Raw genomic sequence first — 15,358 nt, 5'->3', positions numbered from 1 at the left:
CTAACGTATCAGTCTAAACGTGGCTACTATCATTTCCGCTCGTGATTTGTTGTGTGCCCATGAGTGCATATGAGAAGAATCGAAAGGCACCTTTTTGTTTTTGTTGACCACAACCATTATAAAGCCTACAAGTAATAAAGCCAATGCAAGTTTGGTTGTAGCTGCTTTTTTTTAATGGAAGTGTGGAAAGTGATGAAAGGAATAAGACACTATGCATCTGCTTAAGAATCTTTGGTGCATGCAGACTGCTTGGTATGTCTTGAAGAGTCGTTCACGTAGCATTCGACAGCATTTGACAGATGGTAAGTGCGATCATCATTAGCTAGACTTGGTACATGACATATCGCTGCGGCAAGTTTGGGGTGTGATCATTATAGAGGAAAGAAAGACGAAAAAAAGAAAAAGAAGAAATTTGGGAAAGGAAAAAAATTGAATTTTGACGACAAAATTCAAGGGTGTGATCATTACGTGAGTGCGATCATTATACAAGTAAATACGGTATACTCCCATAATGAATGCACTTGCATAATAAACCCGCCCCCAACTTTTCTCTTGAAAATTTTGATTTTTGTTTTCCTCTGTGCAATAATCGCACTCGCCTCCATTGACCTGCCCCTCAAGGCAAGCTTTGGGACAAGACAGACCTATGATGAAATGGCTGTGCTGTAGTTCTTCAGAGAGGCTAGAATCTTTCACTCTCGCACACGTCTGTCGATGTCAAATCCATGAGGAGAGATTACAGGCGGGAAGCATGCGGCAAGAACAGGCTGTGCATTATCATGGTCACTTGGGACCTGATGGAAAGACCAACTGCAATAATGCTCAGCCCGTTCTTACCACATGCTTGATGTCAGTGCCAGTGCAAAGGCACCTCGCAGACTCGTGAGGGAAAAGAATGGCTACTGGATTTTACTCTGCCATAAAGCAAATCACGCAGCCGGGCACGGCGCAAAGGAAAGCCCAAGCATAGAGTAACTATGGTCCAAGCGAAATAAGGGCAGGCGGCACATCGTTGACATAGTGGGCATAGTCTGGCATAGTGTCAAATTTGCGTGTCTATTGCTCGCTTTTCTGCCCGTCTTTGGTTTCGCTGTGTGTGATGGGCCCAAAGTCAAGTTATATGCCTGCTACAGGACATAGAGTGTATCTGCTCACAAAACGGAAATGCTTATCAGACACCAATAAACTGACCGATGAGCAGGACGGTCAAGGAAAGAGACGCACACAGCAAGCTCGTCCAAACGACAGGTGCCGAAAAGCAGCACTTCAATGCTATGCTTGCGATAACGGTAGATGGCCAGAAGCTGCGAGGATGAGCTATTGTGGAACAACAATGTGGTTGAATCAGCCAGCGACCTGGACAACAGGTCTGGTGGTTCCAATGCAGAGTGAAGCGTGATAAAAATGCTGTTACAGTTTGCAAATAGTATATATGTAGTAGAGTATAGGTAAGTTATCCAATGCAGTTTTCAAGTCACTACCATTTGACTTCTCAATTTAAGTTTTGAAAAATTTTCGTAAGATTTACCCAACAAAATAAATGCACCGCCCAACTTTGCTTCACTTCTTCGGAATAAAAAGTGTGTACATGGTATGTGCCACGAAGTGGAAATAATGTGTGTGGAGGAGGGGGCTGAAGGCACTTAATTGAATTAAACATTTAATTCTGAGACCAGAAAATGGAGTAACAACAAAAGGAAATGCCTGACGAGGTTTGTTGCTCCAAATACACATGAGCAGTATGAAGCTCAGGGCTAAAAACACACACACACACCAACAGAACACTGTATCGGTGGCAGTTCCCACACAGAAACCATAATACAGTTGCATAGTAAAAATCGAGAAAAAAAAAAAGAATAAACAAATTTAAGATAGGGTAATAGTTTACACATCATGAAGAATGCACAAGTATCACAAATCAGGAAATCAAACAACATATATTACATAGTATACAATACCATTTTAGATTTTAAAATTTCTGAGTATTCTTTATGAACAATATCAGTGAAATGTAACAGTGGTTTTCTACAATTCAAGAGTGTAGGCATTTGATAATTTGTGTGTTGTCCATAGTTTGTTCTTGTTCCAGTGATTGGCCTAATGTGCATGAAATGTGTATTGTTTTCATTTGCGGCTGATCAGTGGCACAAAGGTGGCGTTTTTGAATGTGTTGTGGTAGTTTATAAAGGACTGGGGGGTCTGTAAGTAGTCACGTAGTGGACATGTACATTTCGTCTGCTGCTAAGTCATGATTGGCTGGGCTGGGGTACATGTCAGAAAGAGACGGGTACCCCCAGCCAATCAGATCTTCAGCAGCAGACAAATTGGGGCATGTTCACTAGGTGGACACACTTACCTCCTGATACACCCCCAGATCATCCAACTAGCCGAAGTATCGGTCATATTGCGATATGCAAGTTGCTGATTAATTTTTTGTACCTGCTCTGATTATTCAAACTTCCCCAGGCATTGACATGCTTACAATAGGCACTGGTGGATACAGAAAAGGAGGGAAATTCTGAGCACTGCCTTAGACGTGCTTATATGCTCCAGTGCTGACAAAGTTGAATGTCCAGCCCCTACGCCATTCAGAAAAAAAAAGCGCTTCTTAAAGACGGCACACTTCAGCAAATCCTGCTCCGCGATTTGGCCAATGTCGCCACGCAGACAGCGGGCCTGCAGGAGAGCACGAACTAATCCTGCTTGCATGCGAAGTGGGAAAGGCGGGCTTTTGCAGCAACATTCCTCCTCCAGGCTGTGCACCCTCTACCTTATGACCTCACGAGTGATGTCATGTAGGCATTGTTTTGTTTGTGAATTATTTCCAGTTGGATATCAGGCAGCCGCCAATTGTGGAAGCAGCGACACTGCCACGCTTCGGCATGTGGCCGAGCGTGCTAAGGGAGCTATAGACCATTTTATCAACGAGGAGGAACGTAGCCTCGAACCCGCGTGCCGCGCCGCTTTCTTCCTCGAACTTGTATGTGCGGATTCCGTTTTCTCCCAGCAACAGCTTGGAAAGGTAGCGGTTGAATTGCGAATTAGTGTGATTCGAACGTGTTCTGTCTGGGATTTCTGCAACGTCGGATCACTCATGGTCGATGGGCTACCACTGTTGTATTCGGCTGTAAGAATACCTTAAGGAAGCAAGCGTGAAGTACATCTTCAGCCGCGGCGACTTCGTGAAAACCGCAGCTGCGATAGCAGAGAAGCATTCGCTTTGTATTGCCGCCAGCATTAACAGAAAGGGCTTGATGCCATCAGGAGTATGTTCGGAAGTTTTGCTCCCATAGAGCACTCGGCGACAAACTGAGCACCCATGATCAAACTGGGATATGAAACCAAGCTGTGTATTTGGGTCAGTCAACTATTGCGAATGGATGAAGCTAACTATTTCTTTGTACATGCACATTAAACTTATTCTGTTCAAACTTGTTCTAAGATTATCATGCTTGGCAACCAACGTTCTGGCGTAAGTTGCCTGAGGACGTATTACGACAACAGTACGTGCCGACTAAGAAATGAAGGTGTGTTCTTTTCCATTCTGCAACAAAAGCCACGCCTAGTGTGTGTCGGCCGGCCCTAGTTCACATGGATTCTCCCGTGCTTTGGAATCTCGCCAGCAAGCTGTCAATGCCGCTCCTCGTGCGCTGTGCTAATGCAGAAAATAAAATTGCCGTTGCAAAGAGAAGTTGTTCGTTTTTCAGCTCTCTCGAGTAGGCGAGGTGACCTTGCATGGATAGGCACCATTTGAGACCTAAGAGTGCGCATAATCTTTCCATGCGTCGCGTGCGTCTGGTTGATTGTGGCATATTCGCGGCCACTATCATCAGCTCATTTGATCCATGTTAACAGTCCTTTAGATCAAGTTATTTTACAATTCTTTATTTTGTAAAGGTCGAAGCCCGGGTGCCAGATAAACAATGTTTAGAAAATCGTAGCGCGAAAATTTTAGGACCGCGAAAGCTAGCAAAACGTGCTTCCTTGGAGCGTTGCAGTTACCTGGATTGGGACATATGCTGGTGCGGCACACCGCATGACACATGGAGACAACTCTGATTGTTGTTGCCTGCGTGATACCTTAATAGAGTTCAAGGCTAGACATACAATAATAACATGTTGCACGTATACATTACGTATCAACGATGTTCAGACTTGCTTCCCATTTCGATCGTGGAGAGAGCTGCCGGAGCGCCTCACAGCCTGTCGACATTCGATATTGCGGCTATATCGAAGCTAAGAGCTTAGTGACGACCCGCTAAGAAGTATTGCAATCTAAATCACTTGTTGACAACTCTTGGGAAAGCGCGAAAACTTGCCACTCGTCAACAGCATGTTCGCCGTGCACCCTCCAGCGCTATCCTCCATACCAGCATGGCGCCGCACGATACACAGCACTGTGATTGAAAAATGGCGGTGCCCTCTATAAAACGGTCTATAGGGAGCTTCCGTACACTGGTGGCGCTGGTTAGGCCTAGCAGTATAAGGCCGTGACTAAATGTCGGCGCCGCCTGGCCAACGAAGTGTTAGACGGCGAACTGTCGCGGAATGCTCCCTCTCACCATGCAGAGACCTCTTCGGCAACTGGACTTGAAATTAAGCACACACGCTAAACTGGCGTCCACTGTAGTGGGGATATCGGGCACATAGGCAATTCTCTGGGAACTACCGGGAACTACTAGCAGTTAGAACTTGGAGTGGTGCCCTTTCGCGAGTGACGTCACGGCCAAGATGGCGCTCGCTCCGGCTCGCTCAGGTGCCGCGCGCTCGTTCCCTTTGTGTATGCCTGCATGGGTGGCTCAAGCCGTACTATGTCGGCTTCTTTCTGCTGCTATGGCTGAACCACAGTTCCTTCTTCAAAAGCGCGCGAGTCGAGAAAATTTGTGGCTTTGATATTCCAAGCGATGTAACATTGAAGGGATCTACTGGTTTTACAATGCATATATGCGTCGTGTCTGTCCATAACTTTTGCGTAAAAAGAATGTCTGCAAATTCGACACGCGAAGTTGTGTATGATGCTTCGCTGAACACTTAACATTCCCTTAGTAGTTACCTATGAGAATCACTGCATTTTACATAGAAGAAAAATCTTGGTATTCAGTGTCTTGGTATCCGTGCTAGAAAGACAACGCCCATCGAAGCTGTCATGATTCTTATTACTCTGGTAAGTTGCTCTAGTCGAATATGGCCACTTTATTAATGAGTAAAAGAAAGAGTTAGGCGTGCATTTCGTATAAAAAGTTTGCTGCTACTTTCACCGCTCTCTGAAACAGGCCCCATAAAACGAATTTCTCATCACTGCTAACACGATGGTGCGTCATGTAGAGTATTTATTTGAGAAATACTGCCAGCCTTCAGAGAAGGCCGTAGGCAGGAGTGGACAGTACATATGAAAAAATGATCAAAAATAACAAGACAAGAACGCATTACACAAGGCTCGCACTACACACTGAAAACCAGCGAAAGACCAATAGTTTGCACGTCGCTTGCATACAAACCCGTGCTACAGATATAAAAATTACAATGATATATTGACAGAGTGCTTGACAAGGAAAGAAGAAATCAGAACATGGACAATTCAAGCTGCACATGCGCGTCGCTCGATATGACAAACTGCTGTAATGCATCACTTATCGAAGCATTTTGCGGGAGAACCATAGCATATGTCGAGAGATGATAAGTGTTGCTGAAAATTGAAGGCTGATGGAATTATAAAGCACTTAAGAATGACTGCATGGTGGGTTTCTCGACAATGTGTGCACTGAGACGGTTCCATTCTCGAATAGTTCGAGGAAAAAATGAATTACTGAAGCAATCGGTTCTGCAGGCGAATTCTTTGACCTTTTTCGAGTGATTTCCTCGTGTGGAACGACGAGTCACCTGTTGAATGTACAATTCCTTATTGATACGCAAATTATCATGATATATTAAATACATATATTTCAACCTATCACGATGGCGTCTTAGTTGAAGTGTTTCTAAATTAGCTTTTTCTAGCAGCTGAGTCGGAGATGTGTGCCAGCTATATGAATTATAGACGAATCTTATTGATTTCCTTTGGACACTTTCGAGTTTACTTATATTTAATTCAGTAAATGGGTCCCATAAGACAGAAGCATATTCAAGAATCGGCCTAATAAATGTTTTATATGCCAGTAACTTTATTTCTTCTGTCGACTGACGTAGGGAACGTTTCAGATACCCAAGCTTCTGCATGGCCTTTTTTTGTATGTAGTTGATATGCGTGTTCCACCTGAGATCAGGCGTGATCATGACATCCAAGTATTTATAACTCTCTACTGAAGAAAGACTGCGGCCATTTATTGAATATTGGTAGTGTAGGGGAATCCGTTTTCTTGTTATTGTCATCGATACGGTTTTCTTCTCATTTACCTTCATTTGCCACTCAGAACACCAATGATCTATTTTAGATCGGATGCTGAATTACGTTATACAATATACAATTGTCAGCAAACAACTTAGTTTTCACTGGTATGTCTTGAGTAATGTCATTAATAAAAATTAAAAAGAACAGTGGTCCCAGGATGGATCCCTGCGGTATGCCTGACAAAACTGGGGCCGGACTGGAACTAATGCTGTCGATGGAAACACTCTGCTGTCGCAATGAAAGATATGCTTCTATCCAGGATATTAATGTAGTGTTCTTGAATATTGCTTTCATTTTGATAAGCAGTTTAGGATGGGACACGCGATCAAAGGCTTTCTCGAAATCTAAGAATATAATGTCTACCTGGCTTTGCCTATCCAATGATGAAGCAAAATCATGAACGGTTTCGAGTAGTTGTGTTACCGTTGACAGGTTCTTACGAAAACCATGCTGTCTGGAATCGATCAGGTTGTTATTTTCAAGAAACTCCGATATATGTTTAAAAATGACATGTTCAAGTGTCTTCACACATGTGCATAAAATGGAGATCGGCCGGTATATCGCAATATGTGATGGATTTTGTGATTTAGGAACGGGGACGATTCTTCCATACTTCCAATCATGTGGAAGTTCCGCTTGCCGTAAGGATTTTTTAAATATTATGGTTAAATATTTCGAGCACCATTCGGCATACCTAATGAGGAAGGCATTGGGTATGCCGTCTATTCCAGGGGATTTTTTGCTGTCCACTTTCAAAAGAAGCGAGAGAACGCCTTCCTCAGTTATTGATATGTCACCTATAGTGGGGCATTCGTGAGGTAGTGTAAAGTGTGGCTGATTGCTGTCATCTTTCGTGAACACTGAACAGAAGTAATCATTGAATGAACTCGCAATGGCAAATGGATCCGTAACAGGTCTACCATCAATACATAGATTCGATTAGTTAATTCACAAATACCATAGTAGCAATCACCTGAAAGAAAAGTTTCGTGGTTAAGATCGAGAGCCAATCAATTGCAAGCAATGAACTGTTTCATGGTGGCCCTTAGTAGCCTTTATCAACAATATGGCATACCCATAACGCAATGGTAGCAACTGACTGTCTTTATGGCGAGGCACGCATTGTTCGCGAAGCCTATCAGTTCACTAAAACTTCAAATTGAAACCATGAAGCAGTTTTTTACAGCACCAGTTGCAATGGATAAAGTATACTCGAGGTACTACAGTGCAGCTTAGGGTGCCTAGAAAAGCAAAATTGAAACACCTTCTGCCTCACCAGGTCTCGATCCAGCTTTGTTAGATAATACAAACAGAGAACTATTCGCTTCATCAGTACATAAAAGAGAACCTCGCAAACCTTCATAAGGAAGACACCACAAGCATTACATATTTCACTTGATTTTTGACCCTCTACTGGGGAATTATGATATTGTTACGGAAGGATGAAAGAAGACAGAGGAAGAAGAAGATCGCGAGACGCTGGCTGCTGCGTGTTGTTGGTGGTCAGCCATCTTGTCTACGCTGACTCATCCTGTATACATATTGTAAATATAGTCTTTATATACTCCCAACATCCCCTTAACATATTGGTGGGAGGTGTGGGGTACCACGGCTGGAAACGGAGCTCCGCAGTGGACGTCGCATCACCGTCCGCACCATGAATGACGGTGAGCATGCGGGATCAACGTTGTTGCCTTCTCCAACGTCACTGTTGCCACCTACGTCGCTGTCATCTTCGGCTGTGGTTGTCCAACCCATGGATCCTGGAACTTTCTGCGGGACCGATGGTGCCGACGTTGAAGAGTGGGTGGCTATGTATGAACGCGTGAGTGGAATCAACAGATGGGACCCTATGCTTACAATAGCCAACCTGTTGTTCTACCTATGAGGCTAGGCAAAGGTGTGGTACAAAAACCACGAAGAGGAGATCACGAGCTGGGACCAATGCAAAGAGAAGTTGACAGAGTTGTTTGGCAAACCAGCCGGCTGTAAAATTGCCGCAAAGCAGAAACTAGCCTCCCGTGTCCAATCCCCCATGGAGTCCAATGTCTGGTACACCCAGGACGTGCTGGCACTTTGTCATAAAGCCGATTGCGACATGACAGAAGCAGAAAAGGTCGGGCACGTGCTTAAGGGCATTGCTGCTACGCCTTTAATCTGCTCCTGTGCAAAAGCTGTTTTACAGTTGCCATCATTAAAGAGTGCCGACGATTCGAGCAGGCAAAAAGCCGACGTGCCTTGCAACCATTCGCCAGACTTACCAATACTGCCGCAACGTCGACATGTGAAGATCAACGCGCACAGCAGCATGCGTCGCCATCAGAGGACGTGGTGCGAATCGTTCGACATGAACTGGATGTGATGGCGCCTGCAGCTTTCTGTTTGCGTAGAGTCTGATGCTACCACATTTTCGGTTCCCCTCGAACAAGCCATCGTTCGCCAGGAACTTGAAAACATTGGATTACATTCTATATGTGCTGTCGCCAATCCCAGCGCTAACGAATGCCCTTCTACTATTTTCACTCCACCCTGACACTTCTCTCCGCGTTATCGCAACCCGACTGAGTGGAGAACTGTGGATGACCAGCCAATATGTTTCACCTGTCACCACATTGGTCATGTCGCTCGATACTGCTGCAACTCGTGGCCCTCAACCGCTTGAGCGCCGACCAACCTGAGCCATTTTAATGGAAATGCCCGCAATGTTTCGTCCACCGCTGAGTTCAACAGCGCCGACAACTGTGTTAGGAACATGTGGTACAGTCGCTCACCATCGCCACGCGGACACCAGTCGTGTTTACCGCTAACAGGTCGCCCATCTTCCCGTTCGCCGCAGCCACGTCATCTTTCGTCCCCTGTGGCTTTTGGCCGCAACTTTTCGGAAAACTAAGAAATGCAGCCCTCGGAGGTGGTGCGGCATTGTCTACTACTGCAGCAATGCAGCGATGCAGTTGCGCCAAGCGCCAAGCCGCAAGTTGCGCCAAGTGTTGCGGCGGCTGGTATGAAATGTTCCGCACGAGGTGGATTGGCCGAAACTCACAGACGGTTTATATTGTAATATAATTCGTCTGCCTATATAAATAATTTATTCTCAGCCAGTTCTTTCTAAGCCATGAGCGAGGCAACCAGTGGAAGTCCTTCACCTGCCGCTGCTGCTGAACGAGCTGCCCGAGCAGACGCCCAACGCCGTCGCCGCCAAAATCCCGAGGCGCACTACGCCGAACAAGGCATTGGTGCAGCAAGCCAAGCATGTATCCATCTATTTCTCTGACCACAAAGCTTCCTTCGTGACAATCAACTGGGAGTGCAGTGTTTCTTGAAGAGGGAATATGTGTCATGAATAAAAAGTTGTCTGTAATTGTACATACATGTCTTGCTCGAATTCGTTGCCTCAATATATCTAAAAGTGAATCAGCTGAATAGCTGCACTCAAATTTCGCATTACGAAGTAACATAATCGTCAGCAATTTTTTCGTGTATGTTGTTGCAGTCAACGCATAATGAAAGAGTGCGCGTACTTCAGTAGCAGCGTCGAAACGTCTTGCCCGCTGTCGAATGGCCGAAGAAAAAAAAAAAAAATTCCCCCGAGAACAAATTTCTCTCGTTTCTCCGCGACCGTACTTCCGCGACCAGCGAGGGCGATGGATAAGGAGCGTGCGCCACGTCAAGTTAGCGTTTCTGGGCATCGTAGCACCTTCATGCGCGCGCAGCTATAATATTCTTACAAGTTGATTAATTACATTACACCCCTAAAAATTGGTGGCGTGCACTTCTTTGGCGATGATATTTCGATGATCCCTACAGCTGCGTCGTATGGGCCAACAATTTTTGCCGCTGGCCTATGTACTGAAAGGTTAATGCTGCCACCAGGGACAGAAAGTGGCACAATCAACGCGCGTGCCACTTAGGTTTATGGTGCACGTGAAAAGAAATTTCTATCTCACTTCTAACAGCATGGAGTATCACCGCAACATCGTTTCGTACACTTTTCGAGAAAGAAACAAACGCTCACAGAAGGGCAACTGTTTGGGCTATATGCGAGGTAAGCAATTTCCTGAGCGTGTACAAATTCTTTCGTCCATGTCGTGTCCTGCACACATGTCATTCATGTTCATGTCTGGATGCGTCATTAATGTCACGTGATGCATGCATGCCATTCGTGTCATCTTGTCGTGTCATTAGTCATATGTACGCATGTCGCTCATGCCATGCCATGTATGCTATGTCATTCATGTTGTATACCTCACGGCCAGCCACGGCCAAGACGCGTGCTGTAAATGGCTGGGTGCGCTTTCTCCCCCGCCTCCACCATCTGCCCCTCGCGTGCGCTTTATCACGTTACCGCGAGCGAGCTCTCCTCCCCCTATATCCCTTTGCATGCACAGTAAGGTACCACTCATGAAGCCATCGGCTTTCTTATCTCACCCTCGCACACTTTCACTTGCACACTTTCACTCGTACCTAAAGCAAAAAGTGCATGGGATGCGATAGGGTCTTATCAATTGAACTTTATATGAAACATGATGCAGCTACTCTTCAGCGGTCGCTCTTGTAGTGCCGCGCACGATTTGAAAGGTGTGTCTACAAGCAACCACTTATAATCTTTTGCCATCTCTGTCCATGGAAGTTTGTTTATTGTCTCGACATTCATTTGTGGCAGAAGAGAAATTTCGTTATATTGAAATCGCATACAAACGGACTTCCTTATATTGAGGTTCTAAATATGTGGTGTTGTAAGGACAACAAATAATAAAAAGTTAAATACTTCGTTATGTCAACCTTTAACTGAATATTGGACTGATTGCAGTATTTTTTTTTTTCAGTTCGATATACGTAGGCTCGACTGTATATTATTTTTCCAAATAGGTATCGGATTTGATTCGAGTAAATATGGAATGTGCGCATCAAGAAACCCCAGGTGGTCAACATTAATCCAGAATGCCCCACTACAGCGTGCCTGAAAATCAGATTGTGGTTCTGGCATATAAAAATTCAAAATTTCACTTTTCGCCATCTCCTTCAACATTGTTATAATGAGGTTCAAGTGTATTTCTTGCACATGTCAACCAGTATTCACAGTCAACCTTTTGAGGGGTGCGTAACACAATTTATTTTGCCCCATTTTTGTTTGCTGTGATTGTTTCAATCTCTTAAAGGGCACCTCACCGAGTTTGGCATACAAAACTAACAAGCGCGATGCATAGATCAAATACTGACAATTGTGATAATAAATTTTCAAACTGCTGATTATAATTAAGGCAGCTAAAATTTAAAATAAAACCCTGTGTACCCTTCCTCTTGAGGAAGCCGCACATACTGCTGAAGAATTAAATGCGCATAAACGTCTCTAAGCGAGATGCACTACCCGGAATGACATTGATTATGACATCCAGTGCAGTATAGGCAAGGCAATCATCCAGTGCAGTATAGGCAAGACCACCACTGGAAGTGCAAAAAACGAAGAGAAGAGAAACAAAAGGAGCCAGGCTCACGACAAGAATGTCATGCAGTTCTTTGGCTCCGGCATGATAGAAGGCAAAGAAAGAATGTCGCTTGTGGATGCTAGTCAAAGGAAAAGTGAGAATGTCTATATTGGCAGTGAAGCTTCCCTCTTAGCAGCATTGATGTGCAACCTTTTATATTTCTCCTACCTCCTATATTATTGACCTAACCTCAAAAAATTTACGGTAAAATGCTCACTACACAGCACTGTACAAGTTGCACGTTATATAAAAAAATTTGAAATGGGCCTGGTGAAGAACTATGTCAATACAGTCTGATCCACTTTCAGAAATAATGAACGCAAGACCACGGACAGGAAGATGCATAGCTAGTAAAGGTGGAAAGTGGCATGCAGGAAAACACATACTGCAGGAACGGCCGTAGGTGGCACTAACGCTGTACTCCACCGTGTGTTTAGGTGCTGCAGGCACCCTATTGTAGTCACACTAAAAAGCCAGATTTTTTTTGTGTCACTAAAGCCCAAGAAAGAAAGAAAATTCAATGTGTGACTCCTGTTCTCTGTTGCAGGAGTATGCAAAAAAAAAAAAGCCAGAGGCGTTTTTCACCGCTTTTACAAAAAGCAATAACTCTTAAGGAGTCTTGCAGACACCATTCGAAGTGGTGTTGCATTTATTTAATGGTGGTGGTGCACTTAAAGCAACACAAATTTGTACTTTGTGGTTAGTGCATAGTTATGACATGTTCCCACCAGGTACGTGTTACTACTCGCTGCTTTTGCGCTGGCCCCCTGACATACCACCATAAAGCCTGCATGATATGTCACCCTGGTGGACAATCACGATTGACTGCCTATTTTTTAGAAACTAGCATGGCTGATCCAATTGCGTCACTGATGTGACATGGTGTTGTGACCGTGCTGCCCGAGGCAGGCTTTCAGTTTCATGACCGAGCATTCTGTCCAGAAAGTTTACGTTCTTGAAGCTGGTGTCCCTGACAATTTTGGTAGCTGCAGGAGTGTTGCAAATGAAGATGAAGATGCATAAGTAGGTCTTGCACACTCTCAAGTTCCAGCGATCGCCACAGAGGGCGAAAAATCAACCGCGGTGCATTCCAACGTAAGCGCACAAGTGGAGCTACTGTAATTTGGTCGCATACTTTAATTGTATTTTTTCCGCTAGGGGCGCTCAACGCGGCTAAATATTGGATCTAGAAATGTACATATAATAACCGTCAAACATAGCTAACATGCAATTTCTTGCAAAATAAGCAGACAATTGTTTTTATTAAATTATGTTATTAAAACCTGTGCTTTATTACTTGAATAAAGGTTTTGAGACCACACTGACATGTGATAAGCAGCAGCCCACTGGTATCGATTGCAGTCTTTGCCGTTTATCGATTCAAATTGTACGGCGGTTATATTTGCGAACGGAGTGGTCGTTTCCTCTGTGCAGCATCACGCAGCTTCGTTTTAATTAGACAACAATAATATTTCAGCCAGTTTGTGCGTCTGACATTCGATAGCCACTACTAGGTGAACGTGTTTAAAGACAGTGAATTTTATCAGCTGCGGCGTTTCCATGGCATAATGGCTACATACACAGCTTCCGTCGTCAGTGATCTGCCGCCTCTGGCCGCGTAATGACGGGTTGCTTGAAAAAAAAAAAAAATGTACTAGCTGAAAACTCGTCGCTGGAACTGAGCACAGTCTGTCTGGAAACTACCCAAGAAAGCAGATTAACCTTGCAGCCGGCGAGCCAGTGTGCAGCCAGTGTTTTTTTACTCACCGGTGTGTGCACCGGTGAGTAAAAAAACACTGCTTCGCATTTTCAACTTTCAATTTCTTCAGGTGTGACGCGAATAAAACAGATTACTGTAGTCCATTTTTTTTTTCAAAGTGTAAAATCATAATAAAGTTATTGCTCTTCAAAGGCAATTCAAACAAGGCTCTTGATATTTTGCCACGTTGCTAAAATTCCTAACACGGAGTACAGTATAAAAAATAAATAGTTTTTGGCTGCATCTGCATGAATGATACAGTGCGATAAATTCACAGCACATGAGTGCAAGTGTATTTCCGGTGATACAGTTTGATCAATATCATTTGATACATAATAAAATTACTGTGTTTATTACCTAGTTGCTGGCAAAAAATTTAGTCAGGGCTTCACTAAGCACAGCCTGCGCAAGGACACCATTGAAAGAAATGCACACTCAAAACGGTGTTGTGTGTGTGCACGTGTGCTTTTCTGTCATGCAGCGTTTTATGCACTGTTGTTAGCCATACATGTATCACAAACTCATCCACGCTTCCACCATAGTAATTGAGGCTTTCTTCCTTTGCCTCCAGCCTCCAAGATGCTGTTCATATTTGATCACCCCTTTGGACTCTATTGTCTCTGGACGTACAAGTCAACAGTGAATGTGTTACCACAGAGCCAGAATCCTCGCAAGGTATGTTTCTGAACACTTCAACTAGAACCGTGATTTGTTCATTCATTGGACAAACTTTTGTTTTCTCTGCTTGCATGTTTGTCATGGCTTCGAGGTTTCTCTTTTAAGGAAGAAGGAAAAAAGAGAGATTATTGGTCTGCAAGCTGCCCCCGCCAAGCCATAAGAAGCTCAATGGTCTCCATAATGACAACAGGTCCTTTTGAACTACGTGCCTCGCCATGAAATGTTTGCAAGTTTGCCAGATAGAGGGCTGTGAGCGCTATCAGGAAAGCAGCAGTCTACAGTTTTGTATCGTACCGAGCGGGAATGCTAAAATTTGACATACAAGCTTACTTGATTTTAAGGGCGTTTTATGACAATCGGAGAAGTAACAAATTGAATCCCAGCTTGTTTCTTTTCTCGTCATGTAGCAAGCTCGTACTTGGTAATGCACAAAGTCTGTCATCTGCTATTTGCAAATCAGATTGATGAGCATTACTACCAAGTATCACATTCTCCCTCATAGCATTAATTTGTTACATGAATCTGCGAAGAATTTCAAAGCCTTCAAAACCGCTCAGTGCGATTTTGAAGAAATTATGCTTCATGTTCTCTGAAACTCTGGCAGTCCCTCTTCCCTTTATTATTCTGTTTTTTATTTAAAGTACGCTCAGGGCCATATGGCATTAAAGAGGGGAGTGGGTACAAAGCAGTAGAGTAAAACAAACGAATTAGAGCAGTGAGTTCTGGTAAAACAATGATTCTGCTGATTATACAATGTTAGCTAATGTTTTGCAAAAGAAGTTTGTTATCGGTGAGGGCTACGATACTTCAGGGAAGGTGGTTCCATTCCTGAGATGTGCAGGGGATGAAAGATTGAAAGAAAGACTTCGTGTAGCAAGAATCAATCCCTGCATTACTGCGATGATTGATGCAGTTTGAAATGTACTTGAGGCTGCGGTATGAAGTCGTCGTGAAGTGTAACATGACGGAAAATTTTATTAAATAGCGAAACATGGCGACTGCGGTGATTAGCTAGAAGAATAAGTGCTGGTTAGATTCGTCAAGGTTATA

General features: G+C 44.0%; 1 protein-coding gene across 1 annotated transcript in view; it reads right to left on the bottom strand.

The window, feature by feature from the left end:
* The window catches only part of LOC142588037 (serine/threonine-protein kinase 31-like), a 139,003-nt gene that overhangs the window by 61,119 nt on the left and 62,526 nt on the right, over positions 1-15,358 (bottom strand). The gene's annotated exons all lie outside the window — the stretch shown is intronic.

The sequence above is a fragment of the Dermacentor variabilis genome, chromosome 1 (genome assembly GCF_050947875.1).
Source record: "Dermacentor variabilis isolate Ectoservices chromosome 1, ASM5094787v1, whole genome shotgun sequence".
NCBI classification, from domain to species: Eukaryota; Metazoa; Arthropoda; class Arachnida; order Ixodida; family Ixodidae; genus Dermacentor; species Dermacentor variabilis.
This window is presented reverse-complemented; position numbering and strand designations above follow the sequence as displayed.